At 33.7% G+C, this 12,083-nt stretch overlaps 1 protein-coding gene across 2 annotated transcripts in view; it reads left to right on the top strand.

Annotated features, from left to right (window-relative positions):
• The first annotated feature begins 2,497 nt into the window (after positions 1-2,497).
• LOC123527609 (E3 ubiquitin-protein ligase DZIP3-like) overlaps positions 2,498-12,083 on the top strand; it is a 52,856-nt gene continuing 43,270 nt past the window's right edge. Inside the window, exons 1-2 of one of the 2 annotated variants that reach the window (XM_053523460.1) lie at positions 2,498-2,933; positions 3,277-3,424. The gene's annotated coding sequence lies outside the window, so the exon portion shown is untranslated. Of the gene's footprint in view, positions 2,934-3,131; positions 3,425-12,083 lie in introns of those variants that run through there. The other variant, XM_053523459.1, reaches the window with a different exon arrangement.

The following is a 12,083-nucleotide window of genomic DNA, read 5'->3' as shown; positions in this document are numbered from 1 at the left end:
ATTGCATGCTTAACGCCATGTAGCATTTACCACTGACCCAGAAAAGGTCTTTAACACCTGTAATAAATTGGAGCATTTTGTCCTCTATCCAAACAGAGCGACAACTATAACAATACATATTACGAGAAGTTATACATGACAACTTTCTTTGAAACCATTCATGATTAAGGTCTCTTTCATATAATTGTTTAGCTTTTTTTAGCTTAATAATATGATTATTTTGTCAATATTGACCGCCCCCCCCCCCCCCCCCCCCCCCCCCCCCCCCCCCCCCCCCCCCCCCCCCCCCCCCCCCCCCCCCCCCCCCCCCCCCCCCCCCCCCCCCCCCCCCCCCCCCCCCCCCCCGGTATAGAAGTGATAAAGTAAGACATTTCAGCAAACTATAGATCAGTCAAATACTACGGGTATATTTTGATATTTAAAAGAACCCTAGTTTGTCCGTTGCAGGATTACTAAAGGTGTAATTTTTAATCTTAATATTCTAGTTTTAGAATATAAGAGATCAGTGGGTTCTTCCATGATTTAAAGCAGAATAGATTGATTTTGATAGATTGATTTAATTGTTATTTTTGGAGATGTTATGATGTTCGATTGTCTTTGTTGGATTTTGGCCAAATTTTATACCAGGGTAGAGCCCAAAATATTCCAAATCATAAGTTTCTGCATGTTTTATGAATGCAAAATTTAAAAAAGTTCAAAATTTGCAATTTACTGTGAAACACCGTGCTTCTAAATGTAAACATAGGCCAGATAATCCACACTAGCGGAAACCTTTTAAAACTAGTTACTGGACATGTTTCTACACGAAAGAACGGGAGATATAACTAAGCATGTTTCGTTGTGTGATTCTTTATAATGTTTAGCTTAGTATGATAACTGAAAGGCACGGGTGAATTGGTAGAAAAATGAAATAAACTGAAATCATTTCGTCTGTTGTCCATTATGTGACTAACATATTCATGTGTCATTATTCTCCTTATGTCTAAAAAATGTCAAGTGACCATTTTCAAAAATTGGCAGACTGATAAAATCACTGACATCGAATAACTTGCGAAGCCTTTGACTGTGTCGGTATCGGAGGAAGATATCAGGGTCTTCATCGGCGATTTCATCCTGTGGCCAGCTCATTTACGTACGGTTGATTTAAATCGTCAGTCACCAAATTAGCTTGAAATATTTACAATACGACACGCAATGTGTCCTTGCGACTTTAGACACAAAGACATGATAAAACGCCAAATTAAAGGCAGGAGGTATAAAAGGTTACGCTAGAAAATAGATAATGTCTTTGCGAATGTTTGGCACATCTTCACTGTCCTTGCTGGTTACTTTACTTGCAGAAACATCATTCTCCGAATTTTCGTAAAAATGAGGCACACGATTAAGCATGTCGTTCTTCTGAACACTTTAAAAGATTTACAACAAACTTAATATGTCACGCCCCTGACTTCACTCAAGCTTGTTTAGATGTGTCTATTACACTGAAGACAATGCCTTAAAAACAAAATATACTGAACGAAACCTATGAAATGGTTACTTCTAAGAAACCACGTGATTTTGTTTTGAAAAATAGTGCGATAGGGTTTTAATGTCTTCCTTTGTGCCACTTTTATCATCTATACATACCTATGCCTGAAAGTCACCTGATCTATTTTCACTGTTTTAAACTGTTTTCACTTTATTTATATGTTACCGCCTCGGAAGCCTGGTGGTGGAGCGCCCACTTAAAGTGCGGGAGGTCATGGGTTTTCGCTCGGCGCTCATCATTAAGAGAAATGTGCTAGGACTGGTTCCATGATTTTTTTAAAATTCTTTTCTGGATGGCAAAAATTGATTTGAGGAACTATTACCTTGATTTCGTGAACAACTAAGCTATATTCTCACGGAGAAAAGAAATATTTACGGAGCCTATTTTTTTTTTTTTTTTTTTTTTTTTTTTTTAAAAAACTCTGTACCGATATATGATTATTTTATTTACACTGCATATTTCAAATTGAACCGCTATAGAAAAATTGCTCTTTGTATATATTGTTAACAAATATTTAACAAAGGTGTTTACTTCATATGATTCTTTTGTAAATGACGATCTCCGATATTGAAAGACAGGTTTGACATTGCCTGTAAAATATAGGGTATATTTATATCGACTTTGGGATTGTTGATTTACCTTGAACGACAATATCAGATTTCATAGTAGACGGTCTATTTTGTGACACAGTGTAGCGCTTTCATACTGTCGCACCTGTGTACTTTTGCTCGGGGGATTATGGGTAAGTACTATTTTCAACATGGAATGTGTGACGTCATGCTCTATGTATAGAATGTCACATGTCCTTATATGGTAATCAAACTAATTCAACAAAACTGTTCAACAGGTATATAGATCTTGACATTTAAATAGATAAAGGAGATTTTGTATTTCTGGCTTTAAGAGTTGTACTTTTTAATTAAAGTTTGCAATGTTTGCAGTTATTTTAGTCTTTATAAAGTGTGTACTTTTAACTTATCCACAGCTTGTACCTCAGTCGAATTACAAATGCATAGCGATGTATTTATTTCAAAACATATTATTTACGTTATTATGTATTTGTATGGAAAAACAGATCGCGTGTGCATTTTTTAAATTTTCAAAGTTAAACAGATGATTCAAATTTGCAAATCCATTACTGTTTTAAGATATACTACTTGTCTTACTATTACTAAGGTTCATGAATTGGCTCTCATATGGGAAATTTCTTACAATTCAATATAAGAATGAAAACACCAGTCGGGAAATGCGACATAATGACCTTGAACGTCTATAGAATCTCCTTCCAATACATTAACAACAACATTTAGAAGGGCGCACCTGTTAAAATTGATCATTTGAATTTTTTCTACTATATCACTAATGGTGCGGAGTAGTTAGGGATTAAGTTTCAAATATTAAATATGTAAGTATATTCACAAACAACAATGCCGTGTAGTATTTCTATTTGTACAAACTAAATTAAAGGTAAAGCCGTAATTTTTATTGTTTTTTTTTTTTGTTATGCTTTCTTTGGTACTACTTTCTTTAAATGATAGAGACATTTTACTCAAGTAACTATGTATTCTCATAAAATCATTACGCTAAAAAGTATAAAAAATTATTTAAATAGAATACGCACACGGTAAACTATCAATGATAGTTAACATACGTGATTTAACAAATCAGTGTAAACATGACTCAAGCTTTAATGCATGTTTTGCAAATGTTGGATATATTTATATTCTTATATGCTTATATTATTTAAGCACTTGTGTGAGAATTAAATATTCACCTATAAACATGAGGAAGATTTTAAACTTCTTGAAATACGTAAATACACAATTAATCAACAAAAACATGGGATGTTTGGAACTGCAAGACGCACAATGAATGGAAAAGAGAAGAATTGCTCAGGTAACTTTTCGTTGCACACATCAGTTATTTACTTGTTTTATGTAGTGCCTCCAAGTGTAAAAATGGTTACAAAAGTGAAAGAACAGTCACACATTTGAAATGATTTAACAACACATGAGCCGTGCCATGAGAAAACCAACATAGTGGGTTTGCGACAAGCATGGATCCAGACCAGCCTATGCATCCGTGCAGTCTGGTCAGGGTCCATGCTGTTCGCTAACGGTTTCTCTAATTGCAATATGCATTGAAAGCGAACAACATGGATCCTGACCAGACTGCGCGGATGCGCAGTCACAAACGCACTATGTTGTTTTTCTGATGGCGCGGCTCATATGTAAAATCTTTCACAAACGTTCAAAATGTAAAAAATGACGCTGGTCACTTCGGTCATAAAACCAGTCATAAATGTAATTAACGTTGTTTTTTTGTTCCAAATGTAAAAAGGTATTCCTGCAAATGTAAAACCGACTTTGAAACTCGAAGCTTGATGGTAAAATACAGGAAGGTACATGCTAATGGGCGAACACTTGCTTCGAACACGTGTGCGTTACTGAGATAAACAGAAAATAAGAAAGAAACCGATTTGTAATAACGCGGCCTAATACATGTAACGTGGTAAATAACGCATTGCTGAAAAACAACCCTTTACATCAACATCGGTAAACGTTTGCATAATAGAATATATTTGCAAAGGGAAAGCATACATTGAAGAAATTGAGGGATTTCAGTTTCGTTTGTTTTATTTTTTTGTTTGGTTTGGTTTAACGTCATCTTAACCTTATTTCAGTCATATCTGTTATCAAATCGTCACGGAGAACATACGGCCCGCCCGAGTATCGAAAAGCGCTTTCCTTATCTTAAGCGGATGTTTGTGCAAACATAAAAGATGTAAAAAAAACTATATTAATGTCGTTATATTCAAGCAGGTAGGTGATTTACTGGAAGTTGCATAATTATGTCTTGTTATTTCATAGCTTAAGTCTGTACAGTTTAGCATTGTAGACGTCAATTTTTTTATTCTTTTGTTACAAGCAGTCTGTTTAAATTTTATATGTTGCTTTTTCTATCGTGATGACAAAACCATTATACATTAACGGAATATCACTATGGAAGTGACCTACTTTCTCTCCCGAAATTAAAAGCCCTTGCAGAGTAATTGTATTTTCTCAACTTAATCTACTTATCCTTTCTAGTTATTTTATCAAGAAAGTCTAATCATATCAGTTGCTCCCGTTTATATTCTGTGAATTTTTTAAGTTTAACAAGAGCTGTCGGATGACAGCGCACTCGACTATTCGAATAACTGATTGAAGAATGGGGTCAAAATATTTCTACAGATATTCAGTCAAAAGAAAAAAATACATTCGACAAATTATGTTCCTGTATCTGTGGATTCCGATAAGTCTTGCACTAAATGGCAATGTGTGAACCAATCTCAAAGTCCAAAAAGAGCTATTATTCAGCCAAAAATGTTGTCATGTACTCTTGCATACAGATGGAAATCATGATGATAAACAAGTGTTCAAAGTTTAAAAGCCATATGTCAAATAGTTTTGACAAAACGTGGACTTGTATGAAATCAGAACCAATCTCCAAGTCCAAAAAGGGCAATAATTCAGCCAAAATATAAGACAGAGTTATGTACTCTTTCCTACAGATAGAGACTATCATACTGAACAAGTGGTAAAAGTTTCAAAGTCATATGTCAAACACTTTATACAAAGTATGAACTGGTACGAAAAACTTATCCAAGATTTCTAAGTCGGAAGGGACCATAATTCAGCCAAAATCCTTGATGGTTTTATGTACTCTTAACTATAACTGGACATAGTGATGGTAAACAGGTGTTGAAAGTTTCAAAGCTTTATCTCAAAAGACTTTGTCAAAATATGAACTGGTACGAAAACCTTAACCATGATTTTGAAGTCAAAAGGGGCCATAATTCAGCCAAAATCCCTGATGGAATTATGTGCTCTTGCCTATAACTGGCCACGGTGATGGTAAACAAGTGTTGAAAGTTTCAAAGCTTTATCTCAAAAGACTTTGCCAAAATATGGACTGGTACGAAAATCTTAATTAAGTTGTGACGCCGACGCCAACGCCGACACCGACGCTGGCGCCATGATGAGTAGGATAGCTATACTTATTCTTCGGATAGTCGAACTAAAAAGCAAAGTATAATAAATATTTTAGATTTTAGAGAAACAGAATAATGCGTGTGCTTACTACTTACACAAAGGACTGTACATACTGCTACACCAAAACCTAAGACCTGGCCTCTTACAGGCATTTTCGGGAGTTATTACTGCGCAACCTTTTGCGCAGTTCCCGGTCAATAACTTGCTGATTCTCTTTTGGTTGAGTAGTTGCAGTCGGAATCGGACAAATCGCATTATTCAAAACAAACTTAATGTTAATAAATGCTTTAAGTCAATAGCAAACTGATTGGTTTAAAACTAAGACTAAAGGAAAAACAAACGCGATTGAAACGGAGATGCCTATTTACAAGTTTGAAAACGGAAAGTAAAGATAGTACTACATTTAGTTTTTACTGTTTACCATGTGCAAGATTTATACACGCTTTAATAAAATCTTATCTTATACTGTTGTTATATATGTACGCAATTATGGTTTGAATGTCTGAACTGAAAGTAAAATATTTGTGAGAGATAAACTGAAGCTAATTCATTACGATTTCCGTATATTAAAACAGTCTTACAAAAAGGAAAGAACAACAACTTTTCGGAAATTTCATCCAGTTTTCAGCTGAATAAGTGTCCTATTTTTTACCCAGAGTTAATCATGTGAACTTCTACTAAATAATCTAAGCCAACTTGATTGTACAAATAGAAGGATGTCTCTCAATATGCACGCCACTTTTCTTAGTAGTCCACTTAATATCTTGTTAACTCTTGTTTATTAGAGGGGTTTCTCTATAAATATTGATGTGTTACATTATGCTTTGTTTATTAGAGGGGTTTCTCTATAAGTATTGACGTGTTACATTATGCTTTGTTTATTAGAGGGGTATCTCTAAAAATATTGATGTGCTACATTATGCTTTGTTTATTAGAGGGGTATCTCTATAAATATTGACGTGTTACATTATGCTTTGTTTATTAGAGGGGTTTCTCTATAAATATTGACGTGTTACATTATGCTTTGTTTATTAGAGGGGTTTCTCTATAAATATTGACGTGCTACATTATGCTTTGTTTATTATAGGGGTATCTCTATAAATATTGACGTGCTACATTATGCATTGTTTATTAGAGGGGTTCCTCTATAAATGTTGATGTGTTACATTATGCATTGTTTATTAGAGGGGTTTCTCTATAAATCTTGATGTGCTACATTATGTTTTGCTTATTAGAGGGGTTTCTCTATAAATCTTGATGTGCTACATTATGTTTTGCTTATTAGAGGGGTTTCTCTATAAAATATTGATGTGCTACATTATGCTTTGTTTATTAGAGGGGTTTCTCTATAAAATATTGATGTGCTACATTACGCTTTGTTTATTAGAGGGGTTTCTCTATAAATATTGATGTGCTACATTATGCTTTGTTTATTAGAGTGGTTTCTCTATACAATATTGATCTGTTACATTATGCTTTGTTTATTAGAGGGGTTCTCTATAAATATTGATGTGCTACATTATGCTTTGTTTATAAGAGGGGTTTCTCTATAAAATATTGATGTGCTACATTATGCTTTGTTTATTAGAGGGGTATCTCTATAAATATTGATGTGCTACATAATGCTTTGTTTATTAGAGAGATATCTCTATAAATATTGATGTTTTACATTATGCTTTGTGCTACAACGCATTTTGCCGAGGCAGTAAGTCCGCAGTTTAAATGGCTTAGTGCAGCGATATTGCATAACAAAAGCTCAGGGACGTTTTACGCAGTATCGCATATAATTGGCTTAAGGTATTGGACCCCTAATAGTAAAGTTTTAAAAATTGCATTTTCTTTGTATATTCTTATGGTTGACCATGTTTCGCACTTTGTTGCAAATTTTAAACAACTTTAACAGGGCCGTTTTTTTTGTAAATTTTGTATAATTTATGGTATTTCCTCAAGCTCAAGTGGAGACAAATTTCAATGTGATGGCCACTGTTAAAACGTTTGCAGAGTATTCATTATAGCATTAATTTTGATAAATGAAACATCAAATTATTGTTAAACAATGATAAAACAAAAAATAAAACTGTAAATATTATTTTAATGAGACAGAATCCTAACTCGAACATTGAAAAATTAAGGTCGAATCCTCCGGGTCTGTTTTGAATTTTGCTCACTTCATTCAAAAATTACCTTGGGGCAGAAGTAAAACCTACCAGCATTTTTTCCTAAAATGTAATCTAAAGAATGAAGGCAAAATAGAGAACTGTTACCGCATGTAACTCAGTATTTTAGCCCACCATCATCAGATGGTGGGCTATTAAAATCACTCTGCGTCCGTGGTCCGTCAGTCCGTCATTCCGTCCGTCCGTCCGTTAACAATTTCTCGTTATCGCATCTCCTCAGAAACTACTGGGGGGATTTTGACCAAACTTTGTCAGAATGATGTATTGGTACCCTAGTTGTGTCTCGTCTCCCTGAAAATCAGACTGGTTCAACAATTTATGACCAACCTTGCTAAACATGTATACATAAAAGTAAATTGGAAACAATGAATAATAAGAAGCTATTTTTACAAACAGGTGATACTATTGTAACATTTTACACACTTTATTTTATCTTTGTTACTATGGTTGATATTGAATGTTTTGATATTGTATGTGCATACCAGACATTGCCTAACATTTACACATTAAATGGAACTGATATCATTGACTTATATCGACACAATGTTATCAACAAAGAGAAAAGGCAAAGAGCTATCTTTTTTTATTTATTATTTTACTTGAAAATGAACTTTGACCCTTATTATCACATTTAAATTTGACCAATTCGAGACTTAAGACCTAAATTGCTGACCTTGCTAGACATATATACACATTCTAACAGTGAATTGTAACAACAAGCTATTTTTGAACATAGTAATGTGTAAGATTACTACTACTGTGATCTTTTATATGAAAATGAATCCCTGACCTTTAAACCAGGTTTGACTTTGACTTATTTTCTCTTTCATGACACCGTCTGACAAATATACAGTAAAATGAATATAGATCTGTGATCTGTTGCTAACATGACAAGACAAAAACTTTTGAACAAAAAATAATTATTAAAATCAAGTGATATTTTGCAACATTTACTCACTCTTTGACCTTTGATATTATGGTTAACCTTGAATGTTTCGAAATATTATGTGTATAACAGACATTGCCAAACAGTTATACATTAAATTGAACAGATGTCATTTACTAATATTGACAAGTTATTATCAACAAAGAGAAAAGATAAAGAGTTATTTTTTCATCCCTTACTTGAAAATGACCTTTGACCCTTAACATCACATTTGAACTTGACTCATTCCACACTATATTTTTACTGACATTGTGGGACATATATATATCAAACTAAATCACAAGCAATTACTAATGATGTAAACAGGTATGTTATTTTTCAAAAAGGAAGCTATTGTTGCATTTTTTTTCACACAAATTTGACCTTTACCTCTCATATTAGCTTTATCCTTGGTGGTTTTGCTGTTACATTTGCACCGCTGACTTTGCCTGACATAAAACATTAAAATGAATTAACTTCAGCGACTGATAATATACAGACATATTGAACAGATAAGAAAAGGCAATGGTAACAGTTTTAACATTTGGGCATGAAATCGACATTTGACCTTCAGTTATTATGGCTGACCTTGACATTTTGCAATGATATTTGTATTTTTGAGTTTTACTGATATATATACACATTACATAGTTAAAAATGAGTGGTTTATGAAAAACTAACCAATTTATGAGAATAAAAATAAGTTTCAAATATGTCAAATTTTGTGATTTTCACATGAATTTGAACTTTGACCTTAAATATCAAGTTTGCCCTTCATTCCATTTTGATGAATTCCTTATTGCTGTCATTGTTTGACATATAAACATTTACTTATGATCCAGCTGTTACTGTAATTAAACAGTAAAGAAACTGGCAGACTTAAACTTTACCCTACCCTCTTTTATTTTACAAGTGAATTTTACCTCCTCTATCACAAACACAAGTGAATAAAATATAGATAGGCACGGCTTTGACATTTACGAAATGGGTTTTCATGGAGGATATGAAATATTGTTTCCAAAAATGTATACACTTCTATTGGCCTCAATTGTTGCAATAAAAGTCCTTGAGCTCTCGGACCAATTGTTATCACGTATGTTTGAAGAAGTCCCCATTACGGAGGAAAGATTTAAAATCGCGACAAAATATAGATGATCTGGTAACAATAATATCTGAAATATTTACTTATTAGATAATAACAAGGAAGTTATCTTAATAAAGTTATATCAGTTTGTGTCAATTTTGACACATCTATACGTTGTTTTTTTTTTTCAAAATACTTTGTAAATTTACTAGTTAATGTTACGGTAGGTTGGAACAGTTTCGTGCGACAGTAAAATGTATGACAGGGACGAAGCCATTTTATACAAAATGTCCTTCCGCATTTACAATGAACACTCTTTCAAAATACTGCATGTAGTTTTGGTGCACAGGTATACTCCTGTGCTATCAACAGAGTTATTATTTGGTTCTGTATACTTGGCGACATAGCAAAAATGAGCAGAAAGCATATATTTCAATCCTACTGCACATAGAAAGTAGAAAAATAGATCGAGTGAAGGTACAAAAATACGAATCCTATGCCTTCGCTAATGTAAAAACCTCTATTCAATGTAATTTATTCATCACGTGTTTGTAACAGATGAACAATAATGCAGGCGACAGTAAATTTCTAAAGAAGGTCAAATTTTGGGTATTGACTAAAGCACGCCCCGCCAGGTCAAATAAAATGCACTATAGTTTATGAGAGAACTAGTGCACATTACTCGGTGTAAGGCTAATGTTTATTTTGTTTCATATTCATTCATAATATACATTTATATTGTTTGGTTGAGTAAAATTTAACAATAGCCACGACTATGTATCTTTGAATTCCGAGACAACCGTCGATCCAATATCACACCTGATAGGAAATTAGCACGTACAGTCAAACTTTTCTATATAGACCACCCTTAGATGAGCCAAAATGTAGTCTTTATTGGGAGGTTAAAATACACTGTAAATGTTAAAATGGGGGAAAAAACACTAGATGGTACATGAAAAATTGAGTACATGATTTTAATTAATTGTGTATCGCAGGCATTAAGAGTTTATACTGATTACATGAGAATAATTCTATAAAATATTTGTTGCATATGATGTCCGTTTTCGATAAAGTTAGTTTGATTAAAGTTTTGCAAACAATTTACTGCCAATATTTATGTCAATAGCAACGATATATTTTGGATTGAAAGTTTACACATCAATCCCTAGATACATTTCACATAGAAGCGGATTTCATTGTAAAAGTAAGGTCAGAGAAGAAAGCGGAAATCTTTTAAACCCAATAAGATACAAGACAACAAACTACACAGAAGTTCTGACAAAACGGAAGGACAACGCCGTGAAACGGGTAGTAATCATACAGTAACGTTTGTATTAACCTTGTGAAGTCCAGTCTTACACTAACTTCATTCAGTAAACTCGTTAAACGAATTGTGGTTTGAACGATGACTGTACCGATGTAAAGAAAGTTTATTCATTGTTACAGAAAAAATTTCAAGCCAAACGACTTATAATAAAAAAAACATTTCTAATCGTAGACACTTTCGTAGATAGCATGCTCCTACAGCATATCGACAACTCAGAACTTCAGTGTGCCGTTAGATCCAACCTGTATCATGACGTCAGTGAGGATATATGACCTGTATAATGATCTCAGTGACAATATCTGACCTGTATCATGATCTCAGTGACGATATCTGACCTGTAGCATGTTCTCAGGAACGATATATGACCTGTATCATGATCTCATTGACAATATCTGACCTGTATCATGATCTCAGTGACGATATATGACCTGTATCGTGATCTAAGTGACGATTTATGACCTGTATCGTGATCTCAGTGACGATATATGACCTGTATTCTGATCTCAGTGACGATATCTGACCTGTATCATGATCTCAGTGACGATATATGACCTGTATCATGATCTCAGTGACAATATCTCACCTGTGCAATGATCCCATCTGAGTTATAAAGCAAGCTTCTTCTGAAATTCAACATCCTCATTTTACGGATATGCTAAAAAACCGTGACAAGGACACTACAGCTTTTCAGTGGTCTTGCAAAATCAAGTAAAAAGGTAAAATTAAAGAAGTCTTGAGTTTTATGGTTTTTTTTATTTAGTATATACATAGATAAATTTAAAGACCTTATATAAACAGGGATGCTTCTAGGCAGATACATTCTATTAAATACAGTATTACGTATATGGTAAAAGTGGAAAACGCATAACGAGCCAAAAATTTCGCTGAAAGTGTTGTTGTTCCACCAATTGTTATCCGGGTTTTTTTTAAAAATAAGCGGCAAAATAATTTAAATGAGATATAATTTGAAATACTCTATGGGAAGGTTACAGTGCTTCCTTATTTATT

The sequence above is a fragment of the Mercenaria mercenaria genome, chromosome 14 (assembly GCF_021730395.1).
Source record: "Mercenaria mercenaria strain notata chromosome 14, MADL_Memer_1, whole genome shotgun sequence".
Lineage (NCBI taxonomy): Eukaryota > Metazoa > Mollusca > Bivalvia > Venerida > Veneridae > Mercenaria > Mercenaria mercenaria.
The sequence above is the reverse complement of the archived record's forward strand: the minus strand, read 5'-3'. Positions and strand labels throughout refer to the sequence as shown.